The sequence below is a fragment of the Xenopus laevis genome, chromosome 4L (genome assembly GCF_017654675.1).
Source record: "Xenopus laevis strain J_2021 chromosome 4L, Xenopus_laevis_v10.1, whole genome shotgun sequence".
NCBI classification, from domain to species: Eukaryota; Metazoa; Chordata; class Amphibia; order Anura; family Pipidae; genus Xenopus; species Xenopus laevis.
This window is the reverse complement of record NC_054377.1, coordinates 65,131,433-65,144,993: the sequence shown is the minus strand read 5'-3', so window position 1 is coordinate 65,144,993 and position 13,561 is coordinate 65,131,433.

The window sequence follows — 13,561 nt, the reverse complement described above, 5'->3', positions numbered from 1 at the left end:
GCAAGTGAGGGAATACAGGGTTATGGAAGATAGCTCATAGTACAAGTTGATCCAGGGACTAGTCCGATTGCCATTTTGGAGTCAGGAAGGAATTTTCCCCCCCTCTGAGGCAAATTGGAGAGGCTTCAGATGGGTTTTTTTTGCCTTCCTCTGGATCAACTGGCAGTTAGGCAGTTTGAAAAAAGTTAAAAAGGTTGAACTAGATGGACGTGTGTCTTTTTTCAACCTAACTTACTTTGTTACTAAGCTAAAACACATCACACAATGACTTTTAGTGTCGACAATATGTTAACATTTAAGAAAATCCATTGAATACTTTTTCAATTCTACAGTACAACTTTCAGTATCCTCAGCACATTATAAAACCGTGATTGGTCACACGCAACAACTATGGATGTTAGAATTTGACTTTCATGTAGTGTAGGGGCGAGAAATGAATCTGATATTGAAAGAGTTAAACACTATCCATTCAAATAGGATTACTTTGGGGATTTTGAGTGTTAAATAAACCTGGGCCGTGCAGAGGTATAGAAATTAAACAAAAGGCAGAGATAATGGCAGATGGCATAAAACAGTTTGTTATAACATTTCCTCATCAAGGAATTTAATATTGCAGAACGATGCTTTCAAAGAACAACCTCTCAAAGCCACGAGTGGATGGTTGGGAAAATTCTGCAAGTCTCCCTTCGACAGACGGGAGAATCTGATTGGGCAGATAAATTGTTGTAGTAAAGGTAGCTGGGAGCACTGCCAGACATGCAGTCATAAAGCAGTAAAAGAATTTTAAAATCAATAGACTGCTGCACTAAAGTCAATAAAGATTATGCAGGAGCAGACTAATATGGCCAAACATATAGGGATGTGAAAGAAGTAAGACATTGGCATTCTGAACTGCCTGGGACTTGTAGGGCAAGTGGTCAGGGTTGAATTATGGCAGGCTAATTCTGCAAACGAAACTGCAGTGGATGATAGGTGGCTAAAGCACCATCTGCTAGTGGAATAACTGTTTCATTGCCAGGGAGGTCTGGGTTTTTACATTCTCAATCCTTGATATTACTGTTACCAAGTCATTTCTGTGTAAATGTTCTACGTTTATTATTCATACCCTCCGCGTGTTTGCAGTTGTCATCTTTTATGTTTCTAATCTTTTGTTATTGTAACACAATAACAGAAAGCATGTTCTGTACAAATTCTGATCAAATTCTAGGTGTATGGCTTAAAGTTATGATTTCATTTCTCATTTAAAAAAAATCAACCCTAACCTTGAATTATTGATATTACATCCCATGTGACTGATTACCTGCTGGTGGTCTGGCGAACCTTAGAACCTTTGCAGTGGTTGCAGCACGGAATGAGAAACCTGTTCCACAACAGTGCAGGGTCTCTACATACTTTTCTTTAAAATGGCCCACTTATGGTTGAAATGTGCAGTACTCAGATTGCTATTCAGGAAAGTGTTTGAGCTTGTTTTGGTTATCTACAAGTACATGTCAGTTGTACCTACTTTGCAGAATAAAAGCAGTATCCAACATCCTCAGAGTCCTGTACTTTACATCTGCCTTAAGCAAGCAGAAATATCAGGGTTCCTTTTGTGTTTTGCACCAATAGGTGTTACTGTTTGTATAGTTGTTTCATGGCTTTATTCATGCTTCCTGTTCAGGAATTTCCATATCGATGCCACCGGAAGTTCCACCTTATTCTTCAAGTGTGTTGGTACTGGTGCAAACAAAGGTATATGCTACTTTTGTGATGAGAGCAGTTATGCTAAAATGCTAACTTAGATAAGAGGGGGGGGGAAGCATGGCAACTGTTCTGATATACTGTATTGTATCAGTAGTAAATGAGCCCTCAAGTGCCCCAGAAGTGACTAAAATAATATAATTTTATCCTGATAATTTTTAACTCATAGAAAGCTTCTGTGGCCTGACTCATGTTAACATGGGCCAACCCCTATTCTGAGGCAGCATGCAGCATATCAATTCCACCAATCTGAGCTGGAGGCCTTACCTCCAGGCTGCAGGAGTATCTTTCACACTGATTTTCTGGATGTAAACCTATCATGGCCCAAAATGCATATTCTATCTTAGATGGTATGAACATTGGTTACATCAGACCTTCTCTCTCAGCTGGCCCACTTAATGTTGGATCATTGGAGAAGATCACAGCAGATCAGTGAAGTAGAGGATTCACTAGCACCACCATGGGGATGGTAGGCAGGCTTAAGATACACCTTTATGGAATACCTTCTAATGGATTGGATCCCCTCCACTGGAATTGTCAGGAAGTAGATTCTAAACTGAACAGCTTTCCAAACTGTGGTCTCTTCACTTTAAAGGGGACCCGTCACCCAACAAAATTATTCCAAATCCTATTTTATCATGTTGGTCAAGCAAAATTAACTGGGAACTCATAATTATAGCAAGCAGGCAGAAGCCATTTTGTGGACACTGCCTTGCATCATCTCAGAATCTTGTTTGTGCACCAGAATGGGGGACCTGATGTCCATCCCCATGCCTAAGGCATAGAGGAGGGGCAGTCAATATTTGATTGACAGTTGAGATTTTCAAATGAGTTTACAACAGCTATGAACACTTTAAATAAAAAAATAACTTTGGATTTCTTGTTTAATTTGAAAAGGATTTATATCATACATCTTTTTATGTCTGGATGGCAGGTCCACTTTAGGCCAGTAATATTTTGGGAGAGCTAGCTCCAGCTATGAATCCTGAGTTGGCGCTCAGTTCTACTCTTTCTAGCTAAAGCTGCCCGGCTTACACTCCTAGAATGTACTAGTCATATTTCTGTCAAGTTGCCTTGTTTGTGTGGTCTCTTTTCCCAACTTCACTAAAAGGTTTGTTCCTTTAGGGCACTCTTCTTACTGGGGCCTTGTTGTCCCAGGCTCCCCAGCAGACATCCATCTTGTTCAGCAGGTGAAGACTAAAGAGGAAGGTTTTTCATGGGTGTTCAGTTATTTAAGCCAACAGGAAATGCTAATACCCTCCCTGGGCCAATAGGGAAATATCCCAGCTGGTATCTAAGATACAGGTGCCAGGACTTAGAAAACAGAGGTAACTTAGACTAGCAATAGGGGGAATTTAACCCTATAGGTCCCTACATGTTTAATCTCCACATTTACTATACCAAGATGTCAGTGCTTGTCTCCAACTTTGCTTTCTTGCACATTGCCTTCTGTCATGGTGAAGAACAAAATGGAACAAAAGGGAACTTCCAACTAATTCCCAACAAATGTCTCACAGAAAAAAGAATGGGTGCAAGATGATGTTCTTATGGCTAATAAGCATTTATTTCTGGGTTTTGGTTTCCAGTTTGGTTAAACCATTGTGCTGTTTAATTAGAATTTTTAGAAGGGACATATCTATGGCCTTAAAAAACTGTTCCTTTAAAATAGCACTAAACCTCCTTGTTGATAACGGATATTGAATTCACACCTAATATATAAATAGGATGGAGATTTTTAAATGTGACTTTTAGTCATCTTCTTATTAAAAACACTGGAATCTGGCAAAGCGCATAATACCCCACTCCCAATCCCAGCGCTAAAGGATAAGCAAGGGGTGTTACATACAGACCCTGGCATTGTTAGGAATATGCTCAGAGACTTTTATACAAACCTTTACACCAGCAAACTTGAAGTTTCAGAGGCTGAAATAGCAGCTTTCTTAAACACTGTTGAGCTTCCAGTGCTCTGCCAAGAGTACAGCGACTACCTTGATGCAGACCTTACAGCCATAGAAATCCCAGAAGCAGTTGACTCCTTCCCACAGGGTACAGCAGCTGGCTCAGATGGCTTACCAATTGAGTTATATAAAAGGCATTCTAAAAAGCTGATACCGCAGTTGTTGAAACTATATAACGATGCCATTAAAGAAGGTCACCTTCCGCAATCTCTATATGAAGCGGCTATAGTGCTGCTCCCCAATCCGGAGAAAGATCCCCAACTATGTGAGTCGTTCCGTCCCATCTCACTTCTCACAGCTGATGTGAAAAGAAGATTGAGCAGGGTTGTGACACAGGTAGTAAACCATGACCAGCTGGGATTTATCTTGTCCAAAACTACTAGTCTAAATACCAGAAGGCTTTATTTGAATCTCTCCAATAGCCATGACAATGAGGGGGGTAGGGCCATCGCTGCTTTGGATATCGCCAAAGCCTTTGACACAGTGGAATGGCCCTACCTCTGGCAAGTTATGAAGGCTATGGGATTTGGTAACAAATTTGTACAAATGGTCCAGCTGCTGTACAAAAACCCCACAGCGTCGCTATGACTAAGTTCACTAAACACTCCTAGCTTTACACTATCTAGAGGTACAAGACAGGGGTGCCCTCTTTCGCCCCTGCTCTTCGCACTTGCCATAGAACCTTTTGCTCAAGCAGTTAGGACCCACCCCCGAATAAAAGGATTTGAAAGGGGTAGCCAGGTAGAGAAAATTCAACTTTACGCTGATGACACCCTAGTGTACTTGGGAGACCGAGACCAGTCGCTGCAGGCACTGGTGGAACTTACGAGGGAGTTCGGTCAAGTGTCAGGCCTACAGCCAAACCCATCTAAATCGGTGTTGTTCCTGGTAGATGAACAGAGACATGGGGAAACACTAACTGAGTGCCCGCTACAGGTGGTGGCCACTTTTACCTACCTAGGAGTTCAAATAGCCTTGCCAATCTCAAAATTCCAAGCCCTAAACATTGACACACTTATTAAGTGGACCCAAAACAAACTCAAAACAAACTCAAAACGTTGGAAACACTACCTGGCAGGTAGAATTCGGCTAATTAAACTGTTCGTAATGCTGAAATGGTTATGCATACTATGGCACTCACCTGTGTACCTTCCTAAAAAATTATTCAATGGAATCAACAGTATGTTGAGTAAATTTATATGGGGAACCTCTAGACCAAGGTTGAGAATGGCCACCTTAATGAGACCCAGAGAGGAGGGGGGCATGGCCCTCGCTGACTTATATATTTACTTTGTTGCAGTTCAACTGGTGCACATTCTGCCAATGATTCATCAAGACATATCCCCCCCATTATACAGAATGTGGGCTGATGCAGCCAATGACCCATACACGCCCTGGGTTACTCTCTTGGGAAAAGATCCCCGCAAGTCTAGGTCACCATTACCCACGCTACAGGGCAGAATCTTAAACATAGCACACAAACTGGTAGGCTATAATATACTAGCCCCACAAACCCCGATCTGGGCAAACATGGAGTTTTCAAGGCTGGCGGCTAGGCCCCCCCCCCCCCAGTAATTTGGCTCAGACTTAAATTAGAAACCTTAGCGGATATATGGGAAGAATGCCAAATTATATCCCTACAGCAATTGCAGGATTCTAGGGACCTTCCCAGTACGCAATGGCTGATGCATCGCAGGATTAGTGCGTACTTGACAGAGTTTTTTAGACAAACTGGCCAAGCAGTAGGAAAATCTCCAATCATCGAAACACTGGTGGAGCCTACCCATAGAAGGAAAATATCTACCCCATACAAACTGCTTAGTAAACCTCTTTATGTACCCCTAAGATAGTGGCTTACTCAGATAGACACAGTTTGCTCCAATTATACCTAATACACAGAGCGTATTACCCCAGGTGTCCAAGGGAAACAGCCACACTATTGCACACGGTGTGGGGTTGTCCAGAAGTAGCGCAATACTGGAAGGACATTAACCTAAGGGTAAATAGAACTATTCCCGACTGGGGGGTGGGAAACACCAGGAATTGTTTGCTGACACTTGAATTGGGTGATTCATTGGATGTGCACACTAAGCAGTTCATTGCTAAGGCACTATTTCAGGCTCTGCGACTAATCACGCTCCATTGGAAAGACCCAATCTCATCCTCAATACTAGAATGGAAAAAAGCAATGGAGGACTTGGCCAATCTTACATAGTAACATAGTAACATAGTAAGTAAGGTTGAAAAAAGACACATGTCCATCGAGTTCAACCTTTTTTTTTGTTTATTAACTACCTATCTGCCAGTTGATCCAGAGGAAGGCAAAAAACCCATCTGAAGCCTCTCCACTTTGCCTTAGAGGGGGAAAAATTCCTTCCTGACTCCAAAATGGCAATCGGACTAGTCCCTGGATCAACTTGGACTATGAGCTATTTCCCATAACCCTGTATTCCCTTACTTGCTAAAAAGCCATCCAACCCCTTCTTAAAGCTATCTAATGTATCAGCCTGTACAACTGATTCAGGGAGAGAATTCCACATCTTCACAGCTCTCACTGTAAAAAACCCCTTCCGAATATTTAGGCGGAACCTCTTTTCTTCTAATCGGAATGGGTGACCTCGTGTCAGCTGGAAGACCTACTGGTAAATAAAGCATTAGAGAGATTGTTATATGATCCCCTTATATATTTATACATAGTCATCATATCACCCCTTAAGCGCCTCTTCTCCACCGTGAACATCTCCAATTTGGCCAGTCTTTCCTCATAGCTAAGATTTTCAATACCTTTTACCAGCTTAGTTGCCCTTCTCTGTACCCTCTCTAATACAATAATGTCCTGTTTGAGTGATGGAGACCAAAACTGTACGGCATATTCTAGATGGGGCCTTACAAGTGCTCTATACAGTGGAAGAATGACCCCCTCCTCCCGTGACTCTATGCCCCTTTTAATACAGCTCAAGACCTTATTTGCCCTTGATGCTGCTGACTGGCATTGCTTGCTACAACCAAGTTTATCATCTACAAGGGCTCCAAGGTCCTTTTCCATAATGGATTTGCCTATTGCAGTCCCATTAAGGGTATAAGTGGCTTGGATATTTTTACATCCCAGGTGCATGACTTTACATTTATCAACATTGAATCTCATTTGCCACTTAGCTGCCCAGATTGGCAGTTTGTCAAGATCCTGTTGCAAGGATGCCACATCCTGGATGGAATTAATTGGGCTGGATAATTTTGTGTCATCTGCAAACACTGATACATTACTTACAACACCCTCCCCTAAGTCATTAATGAACAAGTTAAATAAAAGTGGACCCAATACTGAGCCCTGGGGGACCCCACTAAGAACCTTACTCCAAGTAGAGAATGTCCCATTAACAACCACCCTCTGTACCCGATCCTGTAGCCAGTTTCCTATCCACGTGCAAACGACTTCATTAAGCCCAACAGACCTTAGTTTAGAAAGCAGTCGTTTGTGGGGCACAGTATCAAACGCTTTGGCAAAATCCAAATAGATCACATCTACTGCCCCCCCACTATCCAGAATCTTACTTACCACATCATAAAATGCAATCAAATTCGTCTGACATGACCTATCCTTCATAAAGCCATGCTGATTGTTGCTCATAATGCCATTCATTAGGACAAAATTTTGAATGTGATCCCTTAACAAGCCTTCAAATAATTTGCCCACCACAGATGTCAAGCTTACTGGCCTATAATTGCCAGGCTGAGATCGTAATCCCTTTTTAAATATTGGAATAACATCAGCTTTTCTCCAATCCATAGGCACCATACCAGATGACAGTGAATCTGAGAAAATCAGAAATAAGGGCTGGTCTAAAACTGAACTAAGCTCTCTTAGAACCCAGGGGTGTATGCCATCAGGGCCTGGAGCCTTGTTTACATTAATTTGTATTAAAGCTTTTTGAATCATATCCTGAGTCAGCCACTGACTAGATTGAGCTGAACCATTCGTGCAGTTATTAAGTGAGCCTGTGAACCCAGACTCCTCTATTGTATACACTGAAGAAAAGAACTGATTTAACACATTTGCCTTATCTGTATCTGTTACAACCATACTGGTACCATAATTTAATGGAGCAACACTCTCAACCTGCATCTTTTTACTATTAATATATTTAAAAAACTTTTTAGGGTTAGTTTTCACCTCCACCGCAATTAACTCTTCATTTCTTTTCTTAGCCTTCCGGATTGCTGATTTACAACATTTATTACAGTGTTTATATTCATTAAATGCAGCTTCTGTCCCTACAGATTTGTAGTTTTTAAATGCCTTTCTCTTCTTTCCCATTAACATCTTTACCTCTGTATTAAGCCACACAGGATGATTCTTAGAGCTTCTACGTTTAGTCCTTAAGGGAATAAATTGAGAACAGTAATGATTTAATATCATTTTAAAGGACAACCATTTCTGTTCTGTGTTTTTAGCTGAAAACCTAATGCCCCAATCAATGCTCTGTAGGGCAGCCCTCAAGGCACTAAAATTAGCTTTGGCAAAATTCATGGTTTTTGTTGCCCCAGTATATTTTTGTTTTTTGCACCAGACATTAAAAGATATAACATTATGGTCACTATTACCCAGGGGTTCAATGACTTGCACATTTGCTATAAGTTCTGGGTCATTTGAGATCACTAAATCAAGAATAACATTTTTTCTGGTAGGCTCCTCAACAACCTGTGCTAAAAAATTGTCGTGCAATAAGTTTATAAACTTGTTCCCATTAACTGATCTAGCAGTACCGTTGCTCCAGTCAATATCTGGGTAATTAAAATCCCCCATTATCATTACTCTACCTAAACTAGCAGCCTTTTCTATTTGCATTAGGAGCTTTGTCTCTTCCTCCTCACTTACATTAGGGGGTCTATAGCATACTCCTACAATTAATTTGCTGGATTCTTTACAATTGGTGAAGAACTCCACCCATACGACTTCTGGCCCCTCATTTTCTAACATAACCTCCTCCTTTATATGAGCTTTTAAATCCTGCCTAACATACAGACATACCCCTCCTCCTTTTCTATTGCCTCTGTCCCTCCGAAACAAAGTATAGCCACTGATATTTACTGCCCAGTCATGCGACTCATTCAGCCATGTTTCGGCCACACCAATCACATCATATTTTCCTTCCATCACCAGCAGCTCCAGCTCTCCCATTTTACCAGTCAGACTTCTTGCATTTGTGAACATACATTTAATACTGGCACCATATTGAACATATGACATGTGGTCCTCCCTATCCTTAACAGTATCCCCAGCCAAATCTCCTCCCCCATTTTCCCTTTCTTTGCCCACTATCTCATCTAACCTGTCTACCACTGAATCTTTTACTGAACCCTCCCCCCCTTGAGCGGGTTATTCTAGACAAAAGAGGTCAAATGGTTAAATATATTCAAATTTGGTGCCACTGGAATGACACTACAAATAAGGGCAACATAAAGGTGATGTTAGGTTACTAATGAGAATAATCAAAGTACTGGGACTATAATATAGGACTGGTCTGATGGGGCTGGGTACAGATTGGTGGATATTCAGAATGTCTAAAATTGTTGTATGCTTATACTGTAGATCTTTATTGTACTAAAGTCTATTAATGTACATGTTTAACACAACTGTATGAACTGTATTATGAACATGTTGAAAATTATCTCAATAAACCTTTTTTTGAGCAAAACCAAAAACCACTGGAATCTACTTAAAGCAATTCTTGTCTAAAAATGTGTCATGTTAAAAATACTGAGCTGGTTTAACTGTACCTGTTAGGTCTCAGTTAACAGGTACAGTTGAGCATTTCCAACAGAGGCTGGAAGGGTCACCAATACTGAAGCCGAATAGCCGATACAATGTAAATGCTCTCAGGTGTCACTTATTTTACTTAGTGCTTGCTGTAGGCCCAAAATGGACATTCATTCAGTGTTCCCCCAAAAGGAAATGGGCAGTTTATGGCAATAATAGTTGCACCATAGGGGTACACAGCAGGTCTCCCATCCTATCAGGCCCCTGGGCCTCTCCTTGGTTTCTAATAAAAACCCAGCACGCTAAATTTCTTTGCTTGAAGAATCTGGGTTTTGATTTGGAAAACTACTAACGTTATACAGACATATCATTATCTTCAACAAAAATGCAAAGTCTAGAAGCACAATCCTGATTGCAAACAAATAAAATGTTAAAAGGTTGAATGTGGGGTAGCACCATCTGCCAACCGGAAAACATTGAGCTGCTGTAGTATATAGCTGTGGGAAAAGAATCACTTCAATGTTCCCAGTGTGCATAGAGATGCAGTTATGGTATGCCTGGTGTCAGGTCAACTGCTTTTCACTGGCACATTGGGACACATAAACGACACTGATCAAAAAAATATCTTTTCTCCTTAAGAGTGTCTTTAGTGGATGGCATTGCTGAATATTCAGGATAACCTTCAGTCTGAAACATGATCACAACAGTTTTGTACAGTTGAAGATATAGCCCAATTCTGTTCACGTTGGTGCTCATGCCAACCACTGACATAATGCACATTTCCTGACTGTCCTATGTCCTGTGCTCTACAACAGCCATACTTAAGCGGAACTAACAACCCTCTATGAGGAAGCTGAACACATTCTACTATTTACTTTGTGAGGAGTTGCAATATTGAAGCACTATAGGATCCTTATTAGGATGCAGACTAGTGCAGTGTTTTAGAGTCAACTGTAGAATCTGGTCTCCAGGTCACAATTTCAGCAATCTGGTTGCTAGGAACCAAATTACCATAGCAACCATTCGTTGATTTGAATAAGAGACTGGAATATGTATAGGAGATGGCCTGAAGAGAAAGCTTCGTAATAAAAGGTAGTGATTTGTTTTTAGACCAATGACCCCCATTTGAAACCTTGAAAGAGTCAGCTGGAAATAGTCAGTTAAAAAAACTATAAGAAAATAAATGTTGAAGACAACTGAAAGTGGCTTAAAAGTGGCCATTCTATAACATACTAAAAGTTTACTTAAAGGTACACTACCTCTTTAAAATTTCACAAGAACTGCTGCACAGCAATATGTGGTATATTATGAATCCTCATAGTTATAGTTATTGACCAGTATTTTATTTTTAATCCTTGTTTCTGTTCAACACAACTCCCTACTTTTACCACCTGTTTTACTATACATTTGTAATAGTTATTTTCTGACAGTTTTCTTTGTTTATGTTGTTATGCCTAAACCATGATGTTAACGTTCTCTCCCTGGGATCTGATTCCTGGATAGCAGAGTTATGACATCATGTGGAATTAATGTTGTCTAGTTTCCTGCCGGAGAAGGAATTGGTGCTTCACACATTGCAATCTTGCTCTTTGAGGTCTTTTTAATTATACACAAGTGACTAAATAGTGGCCAATTCCTCCTGCTGAAGTCATAGTAAATAAGTAATTAGTTGATAGAGCTTTAACTCCTATGCTCACAAGAGCTGCCCTCTTAACAAATAAATAGGAATTATTTGGTGGTTGGAGCTCAGGGTGACAACATGGCTATCAGTTTATAAAATGGACTAAAACAAAAAAAATTGTGTTCACAATTTATCTTCTAGAGATATGTAATGCTAATGTATATGTATATACAGATATATATATATATATATATATATATAAAATGGATAGGATTCACTCCAATTACCTAACATATTGAAATAAGGGTACAAAGTATACACTCACAAGTGGATATTTACTCATCGGTTTTTCAACTTCCCCTCCTTGGGTCTTCATCAGGAGTCCAGCAAAAACAAACACCAAAGTGAACAGAAGTACAGCGACAAAATATAGTGCTAATCTTCAATGGGCCATGGCAACAACATAGCTCAGTAGCGACAGTCCATTATAATCAAACACATTTGTGGTCTCCAACATCATAAATATCCTATAAAAAAAAATGTCAATGAGAATTATTTAGTGCACATCTTATGTGAATTACATTATCAACAATATCTATACAACATGCTCCAGTTCTTACGTGCTTAGCATATCATCTTCCAACATTATTTTACATGTTGCTTATGGTGATATTAAGGGGCACATTTACTAAGAGTCGAATTTCGAAGCTAAAAAACTTCGAAATTTGACCATTGAATTTGATACTTTGATAGTCGAAACCTTTGACTTCTAAAAACGTAGCCAAAGACTCAGAGAGGTTCTAGGAGGTCCCCCATAGGCTAAACAGTAATTCGTCAGGTTTAAGGTGGCGAAGTGTCGAAGTGTCGAAGACGAAGTTTTTTAAAGAGACAGTACTTCGATTTCCGAATGGTCGGATTTGTGAAGTTTTTTCAATTCAAATCGAATTTTGGCCTATTCGATGGTCGAAGTGCCCAAAAATTACTTTGAAATTCGAAGTTCTTGAATTCGAAAATTTACTTCGACTAGTAAATGGGCCCCTAAAAGTTGTAATCCATTTGTTGTCCTTTAAAGACTGATTAAGTAAATTGAGGCTGAGCTCCCATTCTCTTTTTCTCACACCCTCTGCTTCTTATCCCCTTTTTTTTTAATTATTTTTTTTAATTTTATTTTCTGCCCTCTTTTTTTATTTTTGATTCCCTACTCTCTTTTACAACTTCCATCTATTCATTCACTTTTCTTCTCTAGTTCTCTGCCTTTTTAATCTTCTATACATTCTTTCATTCTACATTTTCTCATTTCTTCCATTTTTTTACTGATATGGTCTAATTTGTCCCTCACTATACTATAACACGACTAGTACAGGTGGCTTTTGGCACCAAATCACTGAAGTGCACAGACTGATATGTGCCTGTACCACTGGTGTCAGGCAAATTTGTAAAGGTATGTTATACAGAATGCTGAGGACCTGGGGTTTCATGGATAATGGATCTTTCTGTAATTTGGATCTTTATGTCTTAAATCTACTAAAAAAAATAATTTAAACATTATAAACCCAACAGGCCCATTTTGACTCCAATAAGGATTCATTATATCTTAGTGTGGATCTAATACAAGGTACTGTTCTATTATTACAGGGAAAAAGGAAATAATTTTTATTACAAAATTTAGGGATGCATCAAATCCACTATTTTGGATTTAACCGAACCCCTGAATCCTTTGTGAAAGATTCCGCCGAATACCGAACCGAATCCAAACCCTAATTTGCATATGCAAATTAGGGGTGGGAAGGGGAAAAACATTTTACTTCCTTGTTTTGTGTCCAAAAGTCACGCAATTTGCCTCCCCACCCCTAATTTCGGTTAGGATTCGGTTCGGCCAGGCAGAAGGATTCGGTCGAATCCGAATCCTGCTGAAAAAGGCCGAATCTTGGCCAAATCCCGAACCGAATCCTGGATTCGGTGCATCCCTAACAAAATTTTAATTATTTCTTAAAATTGGTCTTTCAAAGATGGAAAACAGATTTCCAGATAACAAATCCCATATCTGTATTATGAAAGGTACTCATTATTACTCATTGGTGAGTTTCTTCAGCATTGGAAAAATGAAGAAAGAGAAAAAGGTGTGTGTGCCATATAAGGGAATTGAGCAGAACTATCCAATGAAAACAGCTTATAGTGGTTGGGATATACACTGCACTAATGTAATGTGGTGACTTACAGCTACAAAAGTAATGAGATATGATTGGTCATGAACTGATGACATTGGTTTCTGGGCAGAAGAGCATTTCTAGGAAACAAAAAAAAGCATTATTATCTTATTTATGGATGATACAGGAAGGGAGGAAAAACTTTTATGACACATGGGTTGTAGAGAAGGAACTGAAGGAGTTAATTAGAGAGACAGAAAAATATGACACTAGAATGAGTACAAAGGGACCTTCAATTCAAAGCTACAATGGTGAATTTCATGTTCGACAAGTTGAG